General features: G+C 50.0%; 1 protein-coding gene across 2 annotated transcripts in view; it reads left to right on the forward strand.

Annotated features, from left to right (window-relative positions):
- The window catches only part of Sh3bp4 (SH3 domain binding protein 4), a 78,620-nt gene that overhangs the window by 21,666 nt on the left and 34,233 nt on the right, over positions 1–22,721 (forward strand). Inside the window, exon 2 of one of the 2 annotated variants that reach the window (XM_027397504.2) lies at positions 9,513–9,591. The exons of the other annotated variant lie outside the window; for it this stretch is intronic. The gene's annotated coding sequence lies outside the window, so the exon portion shown is untranslated. The remainder of the gene's footprint in view (positions 1–9,512; positions 9,592–22,721) is intronic. 2 annotated transcript variants of the gene reach the window in all.

The following is a 22,721-nucleotide window of genomic DNA, read 5'->3' on the forward strand; positions in this document are numbered from 1 at the left end:
GGGGAGGGCTTTGTTCTGTCTTCTGCTGCAGTGTGCAAACTACCATTAGAAATCAGACCCTCTGCGCCCCACCCCTAGCCCCCAGGCGGCCCTCTGCCCTCAGCTCCACACTGACTACCTTGTGATACTAGAGCTGGTCTGCCCAGGGCCATGTGTAGCTGATAGGCTTTCCATGCAGGTATACCTGCCACCCCTCCCCCAAACTCTTGTTATCGTTCGTGTTTGTTCCAATCGTAAGATTCTTTGCATGTTTTCTGGTTCCCTTTTCTCATTGAACCCTACAAAGTCTTTGAGTTTTCTAGAACGTGGCAAATATTAACTCTTCATCTGTCTTTCACTGCAGGGACCCTCCCCATCCTCTCCCCCCCTCCATGGAGGGGGTTAAAACAGAGGCTCATTGGAATCCTTCTGTCCTAGACGGTGGTTGGCAGGATTGTTTTCCAGGCTTTCCCAGCTGTGACCTGAGTGCTCAGGCCCCAGGCTCTGCTCTGAGCATTGATTGCTCTGTCGAGGTAGAGTGAGTGGGTTTGTGGCACCCCCCATCCCCCACCCGGAGAAAGCTCTGCTTTTCCTCTGGGCTCCCTGGAGGTGGCTGCAAAGGGATGTGGGCCTCTGGCTGAGTGTTCAGAACACACACATTCCTGGAGCGAGTTAAAATTAGAAAAAAACTGCCACATTTCCTGCCATTCAGGCAGTCACTGGTGTTTGTTTGCACAAAGGTTCTTCGGTAACAATCTGGAGTGGGTTTGGGAGGGATGAGAGGTGAAGTCATGATTTTCAGGAGGGTGGTGAGCGGTTACCATGGAGACCTTTGTTGTGGGCGTCACCCGATTTGAGGCCTCTCAGGGTGATGCTGGAATGGAAAAAATGCTGTCAAACAACTCCTTTTGATAGGTCACAAGAAAAATTTAATTCATTTTTTTTAGAAGGCTGTAAAGGGGAGTAAGTGTAGCAGAACACCTCTCTTTTTAAGTTTGACTGCTGACCTCTGCTTTCTGCCTACTCCAGAGGGGATCACCCCCAACACACCCATCAGGAGTCCTCCCACACCAGGTGGAGTGGAGGACTTCTCAGTCTGTGTCCCTGCATGTACATTGTGAATCCTCTAAAACCGTCCCTGTAACACAGAGTTACCGAGTGCCTGCCAGGACCCGGGGGCTTCCCTGTGCTCAATCCAACAGGACAAAGTTCTTGTCTTCATAGAGCATTCTGGAGAAGGGGGGTGGAGCTGTGTGGGGGTTGGGCAAGTAAAGTATGCAGTGTTTGACCGAGTTTGTGTGTCCCTAAAGACACCCAAACCCTGGTGTACACAATTGTTACCTGAGGGCCCTTTGTAGATTGAAGGAGCCTGAGGAGTCAGGATTTCTTGGTGTTTTACTTGGTAAAGAAGAGATTTAAGAGCCTCCCGCCAGCATTCCCAGTACACCGTTTGGGGCATGGCACAGTGGTAAGGACCTTGTGGGGTGGTGAGATCACCGGGAGAGAAAGGAAACCGGGAGTCTAGGATAGGACGAGGCTCGTTCTTTTTATGATTCACTCAGAGGGAGGGCTATATGAATTCTTTTTAGGGATGCCACTCCCCCTTGAAGACCTGCTGTCAGGCCCTCGCTCTTCAAGTTTTCACCATTTCTCAGCAGCCCCAGTCTGGGAGACTAAGGTTTCAGGACCCAAACTGTCCACACCATAGCATATGGGATTCCTACCTCTGTCTTAAATGCAAACACACACATGCATGTCTTTCTTTGTAAGAGGTGGTACAGATAGACATGACTGACTGGCCTGCGACCAGGGCACCTGCATTAGTACACAGCTGAGAGTCCCAACCCATGACTTCTGGTGATCCTCAGCCTGGAAGTGACCCATTGTGATTTTATGTATTATCGATGAAAACCCATCTATCCAAGTATAAATGCCCCTTGCTCTCCCCTTCAGAGTTAGCCGGGTATAAATGCATCATAATAATGGAACAAAATATTTGCTTGGCTTTCTAAATTGGGCTTTTTCTGTACCAGCAATACAAAGTCACCCTCCAGCTTTGACCAGAACCAACCAGGAGTAGCGTGGCCCTTTCTGTCATTCAGCCTCATGTTCGTATCTAGGCAAAAAGCCAACCCAGTGACCTAGAGCCAGCTGTACATTTCCCATCTGTTGTGGGCTGTGACCTGCCCCCCGAAGGCAGAATCTTTACTTTAGATGGTGACTGCTCTCAGGAGCAGCATTTGGGGTGCCAGGAGAATGAGATGAGATAGAAAACCAGCAAAGGATGAACTGTCAAAAGAATGGCATTTTGGACTACTGAGACTGCATAGTGTTGGGACTTCTTGAGGAGCTATGAGAGTATGTATTAGAATTGTCTGTGGGGGCAGGAAGCATGGATGCTGGGGTTGCCTTGAGGTATCTACCAAGACCTGATGTGCCGCAATGAGGAGTACCTTCTATAGGGAGCTCCCAGCATCTGGAATTAACCTGGCAGGGCCCTGAAAGGGGTCTGTCTGTTATGGTGTGATATCCATTATGGGATGGTGTCTCTTGTAGTGTGGACTTCTGTAAGGCTGTCTTGTGACCCCTGAGAGTTATAAGAAAGGGAAGTGTAATAGGAGAAACAGAATATATATATATATATGTATATATATATATGTGTATATATATATGGATTTATTAGAGGACCTTATAGGCTGTAGTCTGACTCTTCCAACAATGGCTGTCTCCCGGTGGAAATTCCAAGAATCCAGTAAGTATTCATTCCATGAGGCTGGATGTCTCAGCTGGTCTTCTGTATACTCTGGACTCCCAAAGAAGCAGGCTCTAATGCCAGTGAAGGAATGGACTTGCTGTCCTGAGAGAGTGAGGGCAAGCAAACAAAGAGTCTTCCTTCTTCCATGTTCTTTCTCTATGCGGCCAGCAGAAGGTGTGGTCCAGATTAAGCATCAAAGGATCCAGTTTTGGGGTGAGTCTTCCCACTTCAAACAGTTCAGTCCGGAAGAATCCCTCACAGGTGTGGCCAGGTGCTTAGGTCTCACAGGAAATATTTCTGCTCCATCCTGTAGGCTTGGAGACAGATGACTCCAAAGTGACAATGCTGAGAAGAGCATGGGGAGATTTAAAGTGTGCCGATGCTCTTGGGAGTCTGTCCTTCCTGCCAGCCACACAGTCCTTGTCATGCGAGGCTCGGGTGCCATTCCGTCTTGTGCTAAAGCATGCGGGCACATCTTCTGTGTGCAACCTCATCTCCCTCTGATTTCTAGCTTGTTAATCTTGCCAAATTGCTGCTTCACAGAGGCAAGAAGGAAAGCGAGCTGATGAGGACCAGGAGGTGACACAGCGAGCTGATGACATCCTGTAACTTCATATCCCTAGGAGCCAAATGAGCCTTAGCCATGTAGGGCGGGGACTGGCTTTATAGCTTGCTAACCTTTCATGCCTAATTAATGCAGCTTGTGAGGAAGGAAGGCGGGAATGAACAGATAGGGAGAAAAGTCATAGGATAGAGAGACTAAAGCAGAACCCAGCCTTCATGTCTACACTGCCTATCTGGATCTCAGCCCTGTCTGTGGTTGCTTCAGCTTCACCAAAGCCAGGAGGCTGTGGGATCAAGGCAAAAGGAGCTAGCTGGCAGGTTGGGTGGTCACTCAGCCCCATGTCGCAGATCAGAAGGCCTCCTCCCAAAATGCATTGCAGTCTGACAGAGTGACAAGCATATTGCCTGTTTTTCAAGTTAGCATTATTTTTAATTTAAAAATGTGTGTTTAAAAGTAAGACATTGCCTGGTGTGGTGGCACACACCTCTAATCATCCCAACACTCCAGAGGCTGAGGTAAGGAAAATTTCAAATATGAGGTTTTAAAAAGATGCAAATGAAAACAAGGTATTTCCCACAGACTGAAGAGATAGTTTAGTCTGTAAAATGCTTATACTATACGCCTAAGAACCTGAGTTTACTCCACAGCACCCATGTTTAAAATGGGTAGTGTGTGATTGTAATCCCAGTGCTGGAGAGGTGGAGATAGGTAGGTTTCTTGGGGTCACTGGCCAGTTGGCCTGGCCTCATTGGTGGGTCTCAGGTTCCAGTAAGAAACCCTATCTCTAAAGCCAGGGTAGCTCCTATGGATGATAAGTTGACCTCTGGCCTCCACATGAACACGCAAAAGTGCAGGCATGAATGCACATGGCCTTCACACACACACACACACACACACACACACACACACACACACACACACACACACACACGCACTCATATATACATTCACATACTAAATAAAACAAATAAAGGTATTTTCTTTGCGATGGAGGCGTTGCTTCGTGATCAGGATAACGCTATGGTCATCTCTGAGGGATTTAGACACTGAATCGTCATTCTGGTGAAATGTTGAAAACTCAGACTGGTGCTGTAACCTGATGTAGGTTTGGGGCTGCAGCAAACAGTCTCCCTCCCCCCACCACACACACTGGTTTTCCTCTCTCAGCTTCCATATCTGTTCGGGGACATGGTGTATTTGAAAGGAAAGGTCTGAGATAACCTATCACATCAGTGAACCACAAGTCCTTATATAGTAAGCCCCACCCCCCCTTCCCACTTTGCTCCTGTCTGGCTGAGCTTTCTCTACTGTGATTGTCACCCCTGCCCCCTGCCCCCTGCCCCCTTGCAATGCTGAAGAGGGAAGAGGGCTCTTGGTCCACAATGAGTCAAGCATGACAAGAATCTGGGTCTCGTTGAAAGGCTCAGGCCTCTGGCTGCATTTCTCTCTCCTTTGCCTCTTACACTGTTGCCAAGGTGAGAGGTTGCCAAGGAGTAGATTTGACCTCTAGGAAGGAGCACTTGGGAGGTCAGCTGGCAGCCCCATTCTGGTGGTCCTTGGTCAGCAGGGGACGGCTCTCCCGGCTGCCCTGCTATGCTGCTGGAGGGAGAGTTGACTGGTAAGGGTTGCTAAAAGTGGGATCAGAGCTCTGTGAAAACTGGCAACTACAGGGAGCACGAGTGTTATCTTATTACCCTGCCCAGCATCCGGGAGGGAGGGTTTCACTGTATTCCATGGCAGATCCGGAATTTGAGTCCCTGCTCATGGAAAACCCATGTCTGTAGCACCTTTACCTTTTCTTGGTCTCTGCTGCAGCCCCCTCCATGTTGTGTGGAGACAGGAACTCTCTCAAGACTCAGCCATGGCTGTCTTCATCTGCTTTAGGCAGGATATTTAACTTTATCCAACTTTTAGACTTGGGAGGTTTTGTCACCTGTGAGGGACAGAAGGAAGGAAGTGTAACATGGGACTGCATTATGTCCCTGCTTGCAGACATCCGGTCTCTGCAGCCTGCTTTGTCTAAGGCTGTTGCCTTTACCTTTGCGCTCCTCTAATTATCGAGGTTACAGATGCTTGCTGTGTACTGCCTTGGGTGGCCATTCCAGCTCTGCCCTCCCCCATCCTCCACACGAGAGGATGAGGTCAGTGAAGCCCTCCCTGGTCTGCCTCGGGTCCTTTTCTGCTCCGTATGCTGGAGACACCTGTCAAGCCGGCTCTCAGACTTGCAGTGGACAGTAACTGAGATGACAGATGGGAAAACACATTTTGGGTTCACTATACCAGTGATTTCCAAAGTGTTGGCTGGGACCCTGTGAGTAGCGTTCATTCTCAGGCCGCCCTAGTCTTCAGAGTCAGGGGACAGGCACTGGTCTGGGGTAACCAGTTCTCTGATACAGTCCAATGTTTGGGAACCCCAGCCTTACCCAGATCTAAGCAATTGGGCAAGTTTCTGCTGTGTACTTGGTGCTAAGTGTTGGGTGTCTTCTGTTTCAAAGACATAAAGGACAAGGTCCATTCTCCCAAATTGTCCTTATGGGCTTGTTGGAAAGACGGAAGGGAGGAAACTCACATTGAAGTTCTTTACTTGCTATGGAGAGCCTTGTTTTAACAGGCAGGGAAATGGGGGTTCAGAGAGTGAGGTGGGCTTATCTGAATGTACACATACATGTGTGACTGCCAGTCACCAGTCCTCTGTTCCAGGCTGTACACACACACACACACACACACACACACACACACACACACACACACACACACACACACACTCCTGCAGATGAACTGCTCATTCCCATGGTCCCCATGGGTGGTCCTTCTTCACGGGTTTCTCAGGAAGGTTCCTGGGTCATCATCAGAGCTCAGGCTGTACCCTGCCCGAGGAAGTGGCTTCCTCAGTAGCTTTTAGATGGTGGTCACAAATATAGCAGGTTACAGACTTCAGCCCCAAGGGAAGGCAGGAAGATCGGGGGTTCAAAGACCATCCTTGGCAACATAACAAATGTAAAACCATGCCGGTCTTCAGGGCTACAGGAGACCCTGTCTCAAGAAACCAAAAATTAATAAGAACTCTTCTGTTGGGAGCGTCCAGAAGTATGAAGTGGGTTGGACTGTGAGGGCTCTGAGGGAACTGACCAGTGAGGTGAAGAAGGTAGTCAAAACCTGGATGAACAGCTTTTCAAGCACAAGTAGTTCACTCACTCCCAGCACAGGCCTTCCCGAGAGTGGGCCAGGGGTTAAATGCACAGCCAGGCTGAAATTTCAGGTCACTGTTGGACGTCACGGGACTGATGGAGCTGACTTGCCCTTGGAAGGCTTTGGGAGGCACCATGCCACTGAAGGGACCAGGACTGCCCCTCTCCTTTGTGAAGGAACCCTGGAGTGCTTTTGCCCTTTCCAGGTTAGAACTTTGAAGTTGGGTTGGGACAGTTCTTGTTTCCCTTTGTGGGCGCTTCTCCTGCCCTCACCGCGCTGGCTGCCCTTGGCACCATTCCTGGCCTCTAGCCCGCACCTGTGGGTGGGGCCCCACTTGCCTCTAACTTGAGCCCGCAGCTGCCTGGCCCTGTGCCCGTTGCGTAAGTAGCCTGGCATGGAACAGGGGCTTGTAAACATCTCTGGAAAGCCAGGAAACAGGTCTTTCAGCTTTGTGGGCCAGAAGGTCTCTGAAGCTGCCTCCTGGTTTAGCACAGAAGTGCTACAGGAGACAGTAGCTGACACGTTGGCTCATTCAGTAAGACATCAGTGTAAGGACATTAAGATTTAAATTTCACATAATGGCCACTTCGTGAAATACTCATCTTTTGATCCACTCCACCCATCCCCCAACTATTTAAAGACACATAAGCATCTGTTATATGGGTGGGTTCGCCGGCCTCTGGTCGAGGGCAAGGATTCACCTGTTTCTGCCCAGGGGAGGGCTGGGGATGCAGGCATGAGACTTACTTGGATCTTAGATGTCTGCTGGAGCACTGTCTCAGGGTGTTGAGACAGAGTGCAGACCTTGAGATGTTGGCTGGAATAGAGAGCCATGCGGGGCCTGCCCTGAAGATTTGTAACAGGGAGGTGGGTGAGGACGTTAGCTGTCTCAAGTTCGTGACCCTCAGCAGCATGCAGGATGGCAGACCCTGAGACCCTCTCTCCTTGTTTTTCAGATGACTGTGTGGGATGTGGTGGGTTATTTGATAGGTGGTTTTAACACAGAACTACAGTTACATTTCTTGCGGTTCCGATACCTGGAGTCCAGCATGAGTGTTGAGTGGGTGCAGAGGAGGTTCCCTCAGGGGCCACATTAAGGGATTGCCCCCGGGCCCAGCCCCAGCTCTGGTGGCAACTGGAGGCCTTTGGCCATTGCCAGCATCACGTCCATGTGTTATGCCCATCTCCACATTTTCCATTTTAGCAAATCACCTGGTTTTTCTTGATTAGAGTCTTAATCTCATTTTTTTACCTTCTTAGAGATTCTCTCTCCAGATGAAATCATATTCTGAGTTACCGCTGCCTATGAATGAATTTGTTGGGAGGTCCTCTGAGAATGTGGAAACAGAGGCTCACTAACCATCCTGGAATGGGGTGTGGACAGCCTTGGTCTCTAGTTTGCTGTTTGAATTGGGTGGGATGGTGGCCATGAGCCCTTACCCAGCCTTGTAGCACTCAGCTAGGGTCAACCTCTGAAATTTCATGTCCTCCATGACCATGAGAGATGACCAAGGTGGCCGGGCACCCTCTTGCTGGGCAGCATGAAAAGATACTGGTGTTTTGAGACTCCTGAAAACAAGGCAATGTTGTCATCTCAGCACTGGGCTTCTAGGGAGTTCCCCAAATTCCTTCCTGTGACGACAATGGTGTTTCTTGGAGCAACTGGAGACGTGGCCATCTTCTAGACTTTATGATGACTGCTGATGGGCCCTGGCTTCCTAGTCATGCCTTTCATTATGCAGAGACCTTGGGTTTCCAGAGAGTTAGAGAAGGAGGAAGAGAGGTGGACAGGGGTAGATGGGCATTCCAGCACAGCAACCCCCAGCCACCTTCTCCCTCCTGTTTCTCAACACTGCAAGAGCAGGTGGTTAGTGGGCTACCTCAGCTGGCCTGGTTTTGCTGTGCTCCAGGTCTTTCCTCTTTGAACATGAGCTTCCTGATCCTGGGGTCTTGTAAGTACTCTGACAGGGATTCCCCAGTTCTGAGGACTTGTTTGACCCAAGAACGGCATGGCTGGCTATTCTTTAGCAAGCCTGATGGCTGGACTCTGGTGCCTGCTTGGTCTCTCCTTTGGGAATGAGGTCTCTCTTGTTTATGAACACTTCTTACATCGTCCAAGCTTTTTTGGCGGTATAAGTCATGTTGAGTGACATTTTTCTGGTGCCCGTGATGTCAAACACTGCCTGTGTGTTTACAAGACCCATCTGTTTTCCCACGTGGCATTTTTTCTGGGGTCCTCTGGTCCTCACCTTTTGGTACATCTGAGGTTTGTGTTTCCTTTGAAGCTCTCATGTGTGAGGACTGGGCTCTGAAATCTCAGCATGTGCCCTGGCTACACAGGGAAGGGTTGTGTGTTACATGGATGTGGATCACAAATGCTGGTCTGTGAAGGTGTCTGAGCATGAGCGCTGTTGCAGGCGGAGTGGCTTCCCACCCTGCCCAGGACAGCACTCCTATTAATGCCCACAGCAGGACAACCACCCCAGGTCGTAGATGGCACCAGGGACTCAAACCTTGAGCCCCACCATATCCTGTGTGGTAGTCGAGTCTACCCTTGCTGGTGTTGTTCTGTGGCTGTCTCACTGTGTCACCAAGACGACAGCAGATCCTTCACTGTGGGCATTCCAGAGCCTGTCAGAGTACTTACAGACCCCAGGATCAGGAAGCTCATGTTCAAAGAGGAAAGACCTGGAGCACAGCAAAACCAGACCAGCTGAGGTACCCCACTCCTCCCCAGTATGTCAGGAGGGGACCACACTGCTCCATTGGGTTGGAATCTGCCTGGGTTCAACTGCTGCTCTGATAACAAATAGCCAGTGGCTAGAGCAGAAGCAAGAGCAGGCTAGCCTAGGGCAGGCTAGCCCAGAGGGGACTGCTGTGCTCCTTCTAGCAGGGCAGCTCTGGAATGCCCACAGTGAAGGATCTGCTGTCGTCTAGTGTCTATCCCCCATCTCACCCCTGAAAGGACCCTTAGAACAGAGCCCATTCTCAGAATCTTCTCACACTGCCCTCTCTGTCTCCTAGGGCATCCCTCTTCTCCTGGATGGAAGGCCAGGTCTTGGAGTTCTTCCTCTGACAGCGGGAGGCCAACATCCCCCAGCAGGTAAGCGGGCCTCGATGAAGCCGCTGCCCTTACCCACTGCCCAGCAGCAGCGACTGACGCTTGAGATGCACAGAACGGTGAAGTGTGTGTCCAGGGTAGAGAGGAGGGAAGGCTCCCAGCACACAGAGCCCCACTAGAGCAGGGAGCAGTAACTCGCATAAGTTGCCATCAGCATCTCCCTTATTACCCCCCCCCATGCCCTCCAGCTCACAGTGTGCCCAGCTGGGGAAGGCAGTTGTCTGAAGCTGGCACCTGTGTATTTCCAGGATGGCCACATCCCCGTTTACTTTCTGTGAATTCCCATTCATGTCCTGTGGACAAACCAGTGCAACAGCTTATTCTCTGGTGACAGCATGGGGCAGCGCCAGTCGCCTGTCCTGCATTTGCACAAAGAGACTGTTATTGTAACATGAGTTTCCCAACTCCAGTGTTGAGTGGTTGGTTCCATTGGCCCTGAGGTTACAGATCACCCCCCCCTTCCAATTGGGGAGGTGTGTGTGTCAGGAGGAAGAGGATTAGTGGGTGCTCCGATTAGTTCCTGTTTGTCCTGACCTTTCCCTTCTGGCTGTCAGTAGGACCACTGTAGAGTCAGTGGGAGAGGAATTACCACACGGTATGGAGGTACCTATCTTTTTCCCTGCCCAGTGGAAAACATTGGCTATACCCCTGAGTGCAAGGCTCTTCCTGCTCTGGGGGTGAAAGGGGAGTTTGAAGAACGGCTGCAGGGTCATGCCATCTTCCATTCTGGAGCTTGTATGAGTTTAAATAAAGCCTATCGCTGGCCACACGGCTTTATTAGGGGTTTTCTTTAAGCCCCACGGAGCCTTCTGTGAAGCCAAGTAAGCTGCTTGTTTGTTTCTATGTCATTCCCCATCTTCTTTGTCTTATCTGTGTTCCAGTGCACACGTGTGCTAGGGTAGGGAGAATGCCTGGGTGTCCTGGGATACCTCGAAGTATTCAAGCGCTGTCAGTCCTGGGGTCAGTGCTCAGGTTCCCGAGGTCTGAGGTTTTAACGCCCAGGAAGTGGCCAGCAGCAAGGCTTTTCCTTATAAGTGCAGTTCCTTGCCCTGTAGGCGCTGATCTGTTTGGGTTGTGGAAACAAGCTGAGAGCCATCCACATTCCTCACGTTCTTTTGGCTTGGCATTGGCGAGAGGGGGGCCGGGGCTTGAAATTACTATCAGTCGCTGTGCGGTGATTCTTTCTGGATGAATTCAGGGGATTCCAGAGGGTTGTGCAGCAGGAAATGGGGGAAGGGGCTGCTTCTCCCCTCCTCCACTTCAGGCTTACCTCCCCCACCTCAGACTTGTAAGTCTTGGCTATAGGGTAGAGCTTGGTTGAGCAGGCCCCATCCTGACCTGTGTTAGAGAAAACTAAAGAGACTGCTTTGTGGCCCCTGTGTTAAAGACTGATACCATAACACACAGCACTTCCCTGGGTGGCATTTGTGTGGTTTGCTTTTTCTGGCACTCTGCCAGATTCACTGGGCCAGCAAAATGTCAGTCAGGGAAGAGGAAATAGGAGGAGAGGTGCCCTAGGGTGGCTTTGCATCTCAGATGAGCGAGCCGGACTTGGTGTCTCCCACCTGGGAACTCAGTGAGGTGAGACAGGTGCACCCTGAGGTCACAGATCTTTGAGTGAAGTTTGGGGACTAGATGCCAGTGGTCACAGCACTCAAAGAGCCCAGTTCCCATGATACCTTGGGGTCTGTTCCTGTGATTTTTAATTCCAGGAAAACAAATGTTCTTGGTCTTTAAATTTGCAGCTTGATTGGCCTGGAGATCACTGAGATGGAGAGCTTCCCAGGGTTTCTATGCCCAGAGTTCTGCTGGTGGCCATTTCTGTGGTTTGAGTGGAGCACCTGCAATATAGGTTCTCCTGGAAATATTTTGCCCTATGCCCATGCATGTTGCCATTCAAAGTGATGGACCATATGAGGGTGTGATCTGGTCATCTTGGAGACTAGTGTGACCAGCCCATGTTGTAAAGACTCAGGCATTATTCTGTCCTGCCCCTGTCACCAGACAGAATGTACTCAGGCAGTACCCTGGTTAGCCCAGGGTTCCATGATTGTGCTGTCTGCAAGTAGGTGCAAAGGACCTAAAAGACAGACCCTGCCCACTTAGGCTGTCTTTCCAGCTCTCTTCCTGCCTCCTCTCTTTCCCGCTGTTCCCTTGGGGCAGACTAAGACTTTTCCTGTCCCCCTCTTCTTTTCTGTCTTCTCTCTGTGTCTCTTTACCTCTTTTCTCCTTTCTTCCCCCACCCTCCCCCTTCTAATGAAACGTCTCACTTAAGCTCTGTCTGCCTGGCATGTTTGTCCCTCTGCCTCCGTCAACCTTGCCTGCCATGGAATTGGCCAAGGTTCCTCACACATTCATAACATATGTACCTGTGGTTCAGTCTAGGGGTCTGGCTTGATAGGTTCTCTGCCATTTAAAGAATTAAAAGACAGGAAAAATCTTGTACCATAGGCTGCATGGGCGAAATCTCCAACACTGAAAACAGGAGCAGACAGAACTAACAGTTGAAGAAAGGCTTAAACATGGGCATGCTTCAGGCACACAGAGAAAGGGGCCCTCTGCAAAGCTGAGGCAGAAATCAGTCTCTTTAGGGCTGGGTTTTTTTTTTTTTTTTTTTTTTTTTTTTTTTTTTTTTTTTTTGTTGTTGTTGCTGTTGTTTTCCTCCCCTAATTTCGGGTTAGTCAGTTTGAAGAAAGATAGCCTAGTTGACAGACTCACAACTGATCCAGCCTTGAACTTGTTGAGCCAGTCCATCAGCAGGGGACTGGCTGGTGGGAGACAAAGGCTGACAAGGCAAGGTGTTTGTTTTAAGCTGCCAGGTTTTTGTCTCAAGTCCGGAGGGTGAGGAAGAAGCAGGAGACTCCCACCTTTATTACCTAACCATGGCCCCCTCCCTGTCTGTCTACCAGGGAGTCTAACTCCTAGTCTCTCACCTGAGACAGTTAAGGTAAACAGGGAGCCTGAGGTCGTGGAGCGCCTGAGCCCTTTGTTATCCTTCCCCACAAGCTCCAAGCCTGAGTGTGAGCTCCAGAGCCTGCAGCTTCTACCATCACCAGCTGTTGCCACTTTGTCTCAGGCCAGGAGCACGCTGTATGTGCTACCCATTTTACAGAGAGAAAAGTCACCTCTGAGAGGGCCCATCCAGCTTTAGCCCAGAGGCTTATTATGGGATAGCAAAGCCCAGGCCTACAATTCCACCAGGTGTGTGTGCCTTCCAAGCCACCTCCTGCTGACTCACTCCTTAGCTGGTACCTGGGAGGCCACGTGAGCCATTGGGCATGTGCCATGTCCCTGATCCCTTCACTGACTTTTAGGGAGAACCCTGACATGAGCTGCAAAGTAGAAATTAATGGGCGAAACTTCATGCTAGGATGGTGTTTTTAAAAGTCAAATATACTATTAAGAAATTAAATGGTCTAAAAGGCTCAACTTTTTCTTTAGGGGGCCAGGTGAAGCCACTCTGTGCAGCTACCTCCTGCCTGGACATTGTGGAGAGTCGCTAACACATTTTGATTGTGTGTTTACTTCAGATCTCGAATGTCCCTCAGAGGTCCATATGTTGAAGGCTCAGCCATCAGCCCGTGATGCCACCTGAAGGCCACAGAACCGTTAGTGGGTGTGGCTTTATGGGAGGAAGTCACGGGCTCACTATTGAGCTGTGAATTTAGGATCGAGTCACACACTAGACAGGAGACACTGGCTTTCAGACTGAGTCATAGTAACTGATACCCACTGCCTGACTAGCCTGGGTGCCTGTGGGCCTGTTTGGGGTCAAGTGTGATCTCATAGTTTCTGGCAGGTGATTAAGTAGTCGCCTGGTCCATAGCGACTACAGGAGGCTGTTCTTGGTATCTTCCAAAACCCCTGGCTTGAAATAGCCACAAAGTCTGTGCGTCCTCATTCAAGAAAGGGCTTCAGCTGAAGGCGGGCGAGAGCAGCAGTGAAGGCGTCTGGGGAGCCAGGACAGCAGAAGGAACCTAAGCATGCTGGTGGCTTTTAAGTGGCTCCGATGGTCTCTTCACCTTCCTTTAAACAGGTGTGGTCCCAGGGACAGATAAGAAAGACATTCTCATCGTACTTGAGGCTTGGGGGCGGGGTAAAGTAAGCAAAATTCCAGTGTTGTTTATATTGAGGGCTTTAGAATGTCTTGATGAAATACTCTTGCATTTGGAAGACCCTTCCAGTCCAATCAGAGAAACTCACTCACTCCCAGCCCCATGCCTAGAGTGCCCGAACAGACTGCCATTTAGGAAAAGCATATAGACAATACGCACAGCTCCCCTGGTAGTCACGGGGTGGGGAATGAGACCGGGGACCCCCTCAGGCTATCTACTCCTGTACCACAGCGCCATATTTACTGTCACCTTCCTGCTTCTTCCTACACACTCCACTGCAGCCATACGTGGCTCTTAGTGCCTGCTAAGTGAGTGCTGTCTACTTTACTCAGTGTATTCTTGAGGGAGTAACAGTGAAGAAAAAGTCTACATGTTGGTACAGACATAATTTTTTAAAAAGATGTATTTTAGTTTTAATTATGTGTATATGTAGATATACACAAGTGTGAGTACTGGTGCCTTTGGAATCCACAAGCGGGTGCTCGGTCCCCTTGGACCACCACTACGACATTCTCTTTCTAACTTCATGTCTTCTTTTTTTATAACCTACTGAATCCAGTTAGTGCTTCCTATGTGCACATGAGTGTGATACCAGCTTCTGGGGCATGTCCAACCTGCCAGTAGAGGTACCACAACTTCTGTGAATCCATGGGTGCACTAAATGATGCTCTGAAGACAGTACCCCTCCCCATTCTCCTGCTTGTACATTCTTTCTGCCCCTCTCTTCAGTGCTATTCCCTGGACCTTAGAGAAGACTGATAAAAATTGCTGAGTTCTCACAGCCAGTTCTCAGCACATTGACCAGTCATGAGTCTCTGAATTTTTTGTCTAAACATTTTTACCTGTGGTTGTTGGGATTCATAGATGCAGGGGTTCTGGTAAGAAAGACAAACTGTATTTATTTATTTATTTATTTATTTATTTAGGGCCTCACATAGTCCAGGTTAGCCCTGAACTGGTTTTGTAGCCAAGGATGACTTTGGACTCTCCTGCCTCCACCTCCAGAGCACTGTTTGTCGTCATACACACCACCATGACAGGTTTATGCAGAACTTGGGATCAGTGATTGAACCCAGGGCTTTGTGCATGCTAGGCAAACACCTTTATCACCGGAGCTACATACTCCGTCCTGTCTTTCATTCTTGAATTCTTAAAATTATTGGTGTAAAGGGTTTATAACTGATCTTCTCAAAGCTGGGTGTGATGGCACATACCTATATTCTCACCACTTATTAGACAGGCAGGAGGATCTCTGCAAGTTCGGGCCAGGGAGGGTTACAGAGTAAGACTCTGTCTCAAAAACAAAACAAACAACTGCCCTCTAAGCACAGACATTTTTTCTTGGTTCTAGCCACCATAGTATTTGCATAAATTAGTGTGGATTTACATAGATTAATTGAGCATTTGCATAGACTAGTTTCCTTGGACAGTTGTTTCCTTATCGGTAGACATGAATGAAGCCAGGGTCTCAGAAGATTCTCAAGGACTACAGGGGAACAGAACATGTGCTCAGACTTGATGGAGAAGAAAGGGACTAGGCAATTGGTAAGATCCAGAGCCTTAACACAGCCTGGTTCCCAGGCCCTGACAAGTGAGGTCGTCCTTCAGGAATTGCAGAATCACACGTTCACCCTTGCATGTGCATCCTGCCTTGTCACCAGGTCTCTGCCACTCACTCAAGGAGCACCTGACCCAGGCATGGCTGCCAGCCCTTGCACAGCAATTCTTTGTGGGACATGGCCCTGGCCACTGGGGATTTCTCAGTTCCCCCAGGAAGCTGCTGGGGCTTATAAGTAAGGGACAAACTTGGACCTCCTGCTCCTGCAGTGTGGCCTGCTGTCTTGGTGTGTGGCACCTAGCTGTGACTGTCATTTTCCCTTGGGCAGAGACTGGTCCTGGGGCCTAGTGTGAGATGTGCTGAAAAGGCCACAGAGCCACACTGCACTTGGCAGTGGAAGGAGCAGAGATTTGAAGATTGGTGACTTGTTCAAAGTCTCATTGAGGAGTCACCTCTCCTGTCCCTGTCTAATGTCCTGTGAGTGTTGCCAGCAGCTCTCAGTATACTCTCAGTGAATACATCTTATGTCTGTTCCCTCTCCCTGAGAACGTGTGGTGTTTCCTAGGCTCAGGACACTCTAGGGGGGTTCACAGAGGCTTCGAAACTCCTGCTGTTCCTGCAAGTCTTCACAGGTACAGTGATTTCCTTCACACCATTATTACCAGATTCTTTTAAAAACAATAGTTAAAATTTTTATTTTATTTTATTTATTTTTGTGTATGTGGCTGTTTTGCCTTCGTGTGTGTCTGTGCAGAATGTAAGTGCAGTGCCCCCATGGCCAAAAGACGATGTCAAACAGATCTCCTCAGACTGGAGTTGCAGGTGATTGTGAGCTGCCATGTGGTACTGGAAGCTAAACCCGGGTGCCCCGCTTTACAGAATTCTCGAAGGATTGGCTGCCAAAGTAGCTAAGAGCCTGGTCTTAGAAGAAGGCTTCCCAGACAGGCCTGTGCAACTTAGCTGAGCATGATCCAGCCCCTGAGAAGGGATTGAATGCCTCCCAGAAGCCATCGAGAGAAGCCATCATCAAGCTTGTGTCCTTGATAGATTTTGTGTCTTTTGGCATTTTAAAGCCCGTATGTTAATTTGTTCACTTTGGGAACCACCTGCCTTGTGAATCCCTATAGATAGCTGTTGAACTTGGTTGTGCTAGAATGTGGTGGTGATTTCCAGTGGTGAATGCAAGCCCAGGAAGCAGGTCTGGGCTATGTACTAGAAGGTGGCTCCTGGACAGGTGACAGGCTCCCCTGAGCTGACTGAACTCTTGGTGCTAGGGTGTCATTTGAGGAGCTGTGAGGGGCCTTGCCAAGGAAGAGGGCTTTAACTGATGCTTGACAAAGGGAACAGGGAAAGACAGCCCGGGTTTTGTTGAGTATTGGGAAACTCCTCTGTCTCGGGTTTATGATTAAGCTTGCCACTTGCTTTCCAGTAGGTTTGTCTCCCTTGATCTTCTCAAGGCCAGGTGGCTTGGGCCAAGCATTCATTTGAGCTGCATTTTACATAGGAAGAACTTGTACCTTCAGGTTGAACAGCAGTTAAACCAAGGTGAGCAGCTGGGAGAGATCCATCCAGACTGAGTCATCAGAGCTCAGCAACATTACCCAGGATCCCTAGATATCCATGAGCTCAGATGTTGCAGAGCCAAAGAAGGTTCTAGAATGGCCCAGTGCACGAAGAAATTGTCTGGCAGTAGCAGAATGCAGAGAGGGTGTGCATGAGCCTCAGGCTCTGTTGGGATGCTGAGCACCTCACTCCTCTGTGACTCTGATCTCTTGGTTTCAGGGGAGTTTGGTGTTCTCTGGAGGTAGTCTGCATACAAGTCACTGTGGGATCCTTGATCCAGCCTGGGCACTAAGTTTCAGTGGATTGTTGAACTTAGCCTCAGTCCAGATAACACTGGTCTGCTGACCTCATCTCGTCATGTTTGCCCTGGGATTTCTCAGGTCCAGGATATGTTTATCGGGTGCACTCCATTGTAAGCTGTTAAAAGTGTATAGAGTTAGAATGGTTCACGCGTGTTCCCAGTTTACACTGGGTGTTTCAGGATGGCCTAAGTCAAAGAACATTGGAGACTATGTTCTGCAGCAGTCTGCAGCTTTCAGTGAGTGGATTCTTCCACTTGGCATGACTTCTCCCAGTTTGGTTATACTGTGGTGTGCATGAGCATTCCGTTTCTTTCTGTGACTGTATAATAGAGTTTGATTGGTCTGTTCATTCTTCCGTGGTCATCGGGTTGTCGTTTTACCTCTAGGCAGTTGTGAATGATGTGGAATAGTTCTTTTCATTTTATTTTTGAAGAGCTGACTTCTCACGTCCAAGTTCTCCGAGATCCTTAGCCATTGACCCTTGCTCCCATTCCCATGCCTCACCCTAGTCACTCAAGAGTCCCCAAGCCCTAAGGCTTGGTCTGCTGTTGAACTCCAGCTGTGCTGTGACCCATGGGGGTCAGTCACATATCCTTTGCTCTTGTCCCCAGTGTTCTTTGTGCGTCACAGTAGCGTCCAGCAGCTATCTCCGAGTGAGCCTCAGGGGTGTCACCCCCGAGACCAGGTATGCAGTCAAGGTGAATTACACAGGAAGCTGTGAGGAATAACTTCCTGGACATCCTTTGAGCTGTGACATGTGAGTCTACCCTGGTATCCTCACAGCTCCTGCTGTGGGTCCTTTTGACAGGACTTCCCAGGCTGCTGGGCATCTGCTCAGTAGGTAGAAGCAGGAAGTGGGGAAGGAAGGAACCATGGTGGCTTCCCTTCAACCATACCCAAGTTCTCTTCTGGGGATCCCTGTCTTCTGTGTCTAATTTCCCTTCTCTCTGTCCCCTCCATCAACACCCTCCCCATCCCCACAGTGCCTTCCACCCCACCTACAGCTTGTAAATCATTCCTTCCCTGCTGGGCCTTGATGATGGCTGTTCTTGTCCTTACTGGGTGAAGTCCTCCAAGGTGGGGCTGAGAGCTGCATTCTGAGTCTGTCTGTCATCCCATCTCCTCAGCAGGCTAGGCCAGCCTTCTGCCTAAGTGTTGAGGCTTCAAAGGTTGACACACAACTTCTTGCAGGGATGAAGAAAAGAGGACGAGTGTGTTATGAAGGGAAAGGTGAGTCCATCTCTGACACTAGTCAGCATAGGACATCTAGGACCCCCGACAGGGTCCTCTCATGCCTGGCACCCCACTTCTTTGTAGATTCCATTGTTGGGATCCCACTGTCTGTCCACTGTGTACTCCTGGTCATAGATGTGCTTCCAGTGGGTGAGAGGCAGGCTTTAGCCTTTGCAGCTGTTTAGCTCCAGGCCTCCTGGCTCCATTGCTAATCCTGACTGTAGCCACCTGTCCTGGCCCTGGCCCTAAGAGGGCTGGTACATAGGGAATCTGAATGCGTTGCTGTTTTTATGCCCAGAGCATGTGCTGGCCTCATCCTATCCTGTTTATGGTGCAAAAGAGAAAAAGGACACCTTGGACAGACAGGTGTGGAGCCAACTGGTGTCCTGCCTAACCTCCTGCAGGGCAAGTGCCTGTATTCAGAAAATCTTAGGGCTGCTTGCCTCCCAACTGTAATCCATTCCCCAGTGAGGAGACAAATGGGCCAGGATGGACATGGAACTTGGAACTCTTGAAGGCAAGCCAGAGAGGGAAGTCACCAAAGGAAGATGAGGCATCCCCAGCCAGGGTGCTAGGAGACACTTGTGAGATGAATTCTTAAACAACAGTGGGAGGGAGCTGAGGGCAGCCACTGTATGGCTTGGAGGTCATATGGGCCCCAGGAAGTGTACTGGGAAGATGTCCTTGAACCTCCAAATGTCCCCTGACCCTCCTCTCCAGTCCCATGAGGCTTAAGGTGGACACTTGGTTCAGAAAGGCAGGAAAGAGGATGTTTGTGAGCCTGGAGGAAGGGGATATCCAGTCAGTCTGCTAGACTGCAGGCTTGAGCCAGCCAACCTGTGAGGGAGGCCCTGCTGCTGCAGGAGCTGCAGGAGCTGCAGGAGCTGCAGGAGCTGCAGGAGCTGAGGAGCTTCCAGCTACCCTGAGGGCCCAAGGGAAGGGTCTGGAGGAGCCAGCCAGAGGTCTGAGAGGACCACGTGGACCTAAAACAAAGGACCACGGAGCAGCTGGCAGAGGTGGAGCCGCTCTTAAGTGTTGTTCCTTTGGTGGATGCATCTCTGCTGGGCCCATCGCCACACTGTTGTGTATAGCCCTGTTCCTCAGGCACTTTAAAGCCATAGGCAGAGGGGCATCGAGAAACTGCCCTGGGACCTCTGGCTCTAGATCATCCAGGCCCTAGTCCTGGGAACCTCTCCCCTTGTTCCTTTCCATAAGAGTTGTAAGAAAACAAGTCAGGGTTCCCAGAAAGCCCCAGGCCTGGCTGGGCCCATTGTCCCAGGCAAACCTGTCTGATAGGTTCCCCTTCACTTAACCTCTGTTGGGTTCCAGCCTGTGGCAGAGGTTCCCCTGAAAAGGCAGCCAGGTTCCCACAGGGATCACTTTGTGCCTTGACTCCAAGGAGAGAAGATACAGCACGAAGGTGCTTGTGTGCTTACCAAGTGTCCTGTTAGCGCCACTGTACCAACACAACCCCAGCCCAGGGACCCAGTCCTGGTTGCCACAAGCCCTTCACCCAATGAGGTAGGTTCAAGGGATCAGGGACCACTGGAGGGGCCAGCTTGAATTTTATCTTCCAAGACTGGAAGCCAGCTGATTTGCATGAGATTTGTATTAACCTAGCTGAGAGCTCAAGTCTTTACAACTGACATTTTGCTGCATTTGTTTAAACAGAAATGGTTCCTTTAGAATCCACCAATCTCCAGAGCATTTTAAGACCTGAGCACTTTAAGGCCTGTTGCTTGGGGGGAGGGGGATGCGTCGGGGTAGACGGACCCTAGAGGGTTGCCTGGCTCTTCAGCCATGTACACATGTACAGCCCACAGAGTGAGGATTTGGACCTATTGGTGAGGGGGTACAGTTCAGCTCACGAGCCTGGCTTTGCTCCTTGGTGTCATTGTATTGTGGCTTCTGCCAAGTGGGGAGAAGCCATATGCTTTTCTCTCTGTCTGGTAGAGGCCCAGTCCAGCTGCTGTGGCTTCAGTGAGCCTCCGCTTCTGACAGCCTTTGCATCTTTAGAGCAGGAACCTGTACCACACAGGAGTCAGTCAGCTGGGCACACAAGCACTCCTGATGTGGGGAAGTGTTATTTATGGTTACCCACAGCCCATAGACTTGCATGCACTGTTTGCTGGGTGATTGGTGCTGAGTCCCAGATGCTATGGTGGGTGCTGGAGACTGAAGAGCAGACATAGCTCCTGCTGTGGCCAGAGAGACATGGAGTGAAATCAGCAGTGCCAATGAGGTCCTTTACAGTAAAGCACGGGGCACTGGGGCAGGTGACCACAACCTCAGTGTCAACCCAGAGCAGCTCGAAAGATCTTCCATGAACCTCTCTGCTGCAGTGAGAGTGTCCCCACTCAGAGCACCCTGGGGACAGCTGGCGGAGAGGAGATATGAATGGCCCTGAACCTTCTTGGACAGCTTCCCAGGATTCCTCTTCTAGTCAGCGTTGGTCAGTGGTAGACAGTGATGCTGAGCAGGCTCTGCGTGCACCATGGAGACTGCGGGGATAACTAGCTATTCCACGAAGTGCTTTGAGCAGGAGCAGAGCCACCCTCGACTTTCCCCCCTTGTGCTCGTTTTCTCACGCACTCATGTCTACCAAAAGAAAGCCTGGGAGAATACATACCTCAGTGTGTGAGAGAGACCTTGTCCTGAGCATGTTGAGGGGGAACCTGAGTCCACAGCCCTTTCCATCCACCTGGCTCATATGAGTGTGATCACACTCAAGGCGACTCCAAATCCCATGTTTCTTTTTCTTGCCATGCCACCTCCCCAGCTGAGTCCCCACTATAGCCTCAGGAAGACCCTAGTGGTAGTTTAATATTTTACTGACACTCAGGTGAAGAAGCCAAGGACCATGCACAAAGACGGTGCTGGCTTTGGAACAGAGTGGACCCTGCTGGGTCTGGGCCATGATGCTGGGGGTCGGGCTGGGTGTGTAGGGTCTTGCCTTTTTCTTAGAGCGGTGGTGACACATCGCTTGTCACACAGGCTTCAGAGACAAGCAGCCTATTACAAGACAAGAGGTGTGTATATTTGTAGCCAGCTCTCCAATTCTCTGCTCTCCCAGGATTTCTGTCTCTCGAATAGTGTTGAGATTCCGTTTGTACCAGAAGACATATGTTAAGACCCTGAATGTCCATTGCAGAACACGACCAGCCAGTATGGGAAAAGAGTTTCTCATGGCTCTTTGTCCATGTGGCTTTTTCTCCAGCCTATGCCATTGGTTCCTTTTGTGGGTCTGTACATGCTCCAGTGCAGTAACTATGTGGGTATCCCTTTGCGTTGCTTTGTTGGTCAATGTCTACCCTGCTACAGCTGGCTGGGCCCAATAGGACTTTGGGTATAAGAACACCCTCTAGCTATGCCTGCAGGGCTTTGGGGGCCTCATTCTCTGGTCTTGTTTCTCCACCCACAGCCCATTCTAATTTCCAGTAGAGTAGTGTGTCCAGCATCTTCCCATAGCCATCCTCAGAGGCCCGGTTACTTGCTTACCATCAAATGCCTCTCTCTAACTCTTAAGGTAACATAGCAAGATATTTTAAATCCCTCTCCAGGTCTAGAAGTGTAATTACTGGATTCCTTCCAGTAGCCGACTCATCCCTCAAGAATGTGCCAAGCAGCACCAGGCAGCGGCTGGTGGTTTCAGAAAATACACTCAGAACTCCGAAAGTATGGGCAAGAAGTTTTATCCTCCATGTGGGGTTCTGTGTCTGGGAGACACTGTTGAATTAGTTGTGACAGATGGAGAGAGGCTTGCTGGGGAGCTGGGCCACCCAGGGTCCCAGAAATGGAATGTAGTTCTGCAGACAAATTATAGTTTTAGCCTCTGAGCAGGCTGTGTCGGTTCCCTGGGCTGCACAGGGCATAGCCAGGCACAGCTATGTGTTGCTTAACACGGATGCTGGTTATGTGAAGTGTGACATGTTATGTTGTAGAATGCAGGTTCATAAGTTAGGCCATCTACGTATGGGTTATTGTGCTTTTTCGTTCTTCTATGAAAATTTTCTTAGGTGTAAGCACTCTGTGTGCACCTGTATACCGGAACAGCCCATCAGATGCCATTACAGAGGGTTGTGAGCAACCATGTGTTTACTGGGAATTGAACTCAGGACCTGTGGAAGGGCAGTCAGTGCTCTTAACCGCTGAGCCATCTCACCAGCCCTTATGAAATCGTATGTGCAGTCCTTCATTGACCCCAAAATGTTGCGTGAGGTGTGACCATAGCACAGGATGGCTTTTAACCAGTACAAGATGTTCTCTGAATTCCGGAGACCTGAGACGTTCAAAGCCTAGGGCCAGCAAAGTTGGTTGCCTGGCAGCCTTGGAAGGAAGCCT

The sequence above is a fragment of the Cricetulus griseus genome, chromosome 2 (genome assembly GCF_003668045.3).
Source record: "Cricetulus griseus strain 17A/GY chromosome 2, alternate assembly CriGri-PICRH-1.0, whole genome shotgun sequence".
In the NCBI taxonomy this organism is placed as follows: Eukaryota; Metazoa; Chordata; class Mammalia; order Rodentia; family Cricetidae; genus Cricetulus; species Cricetulus griseus.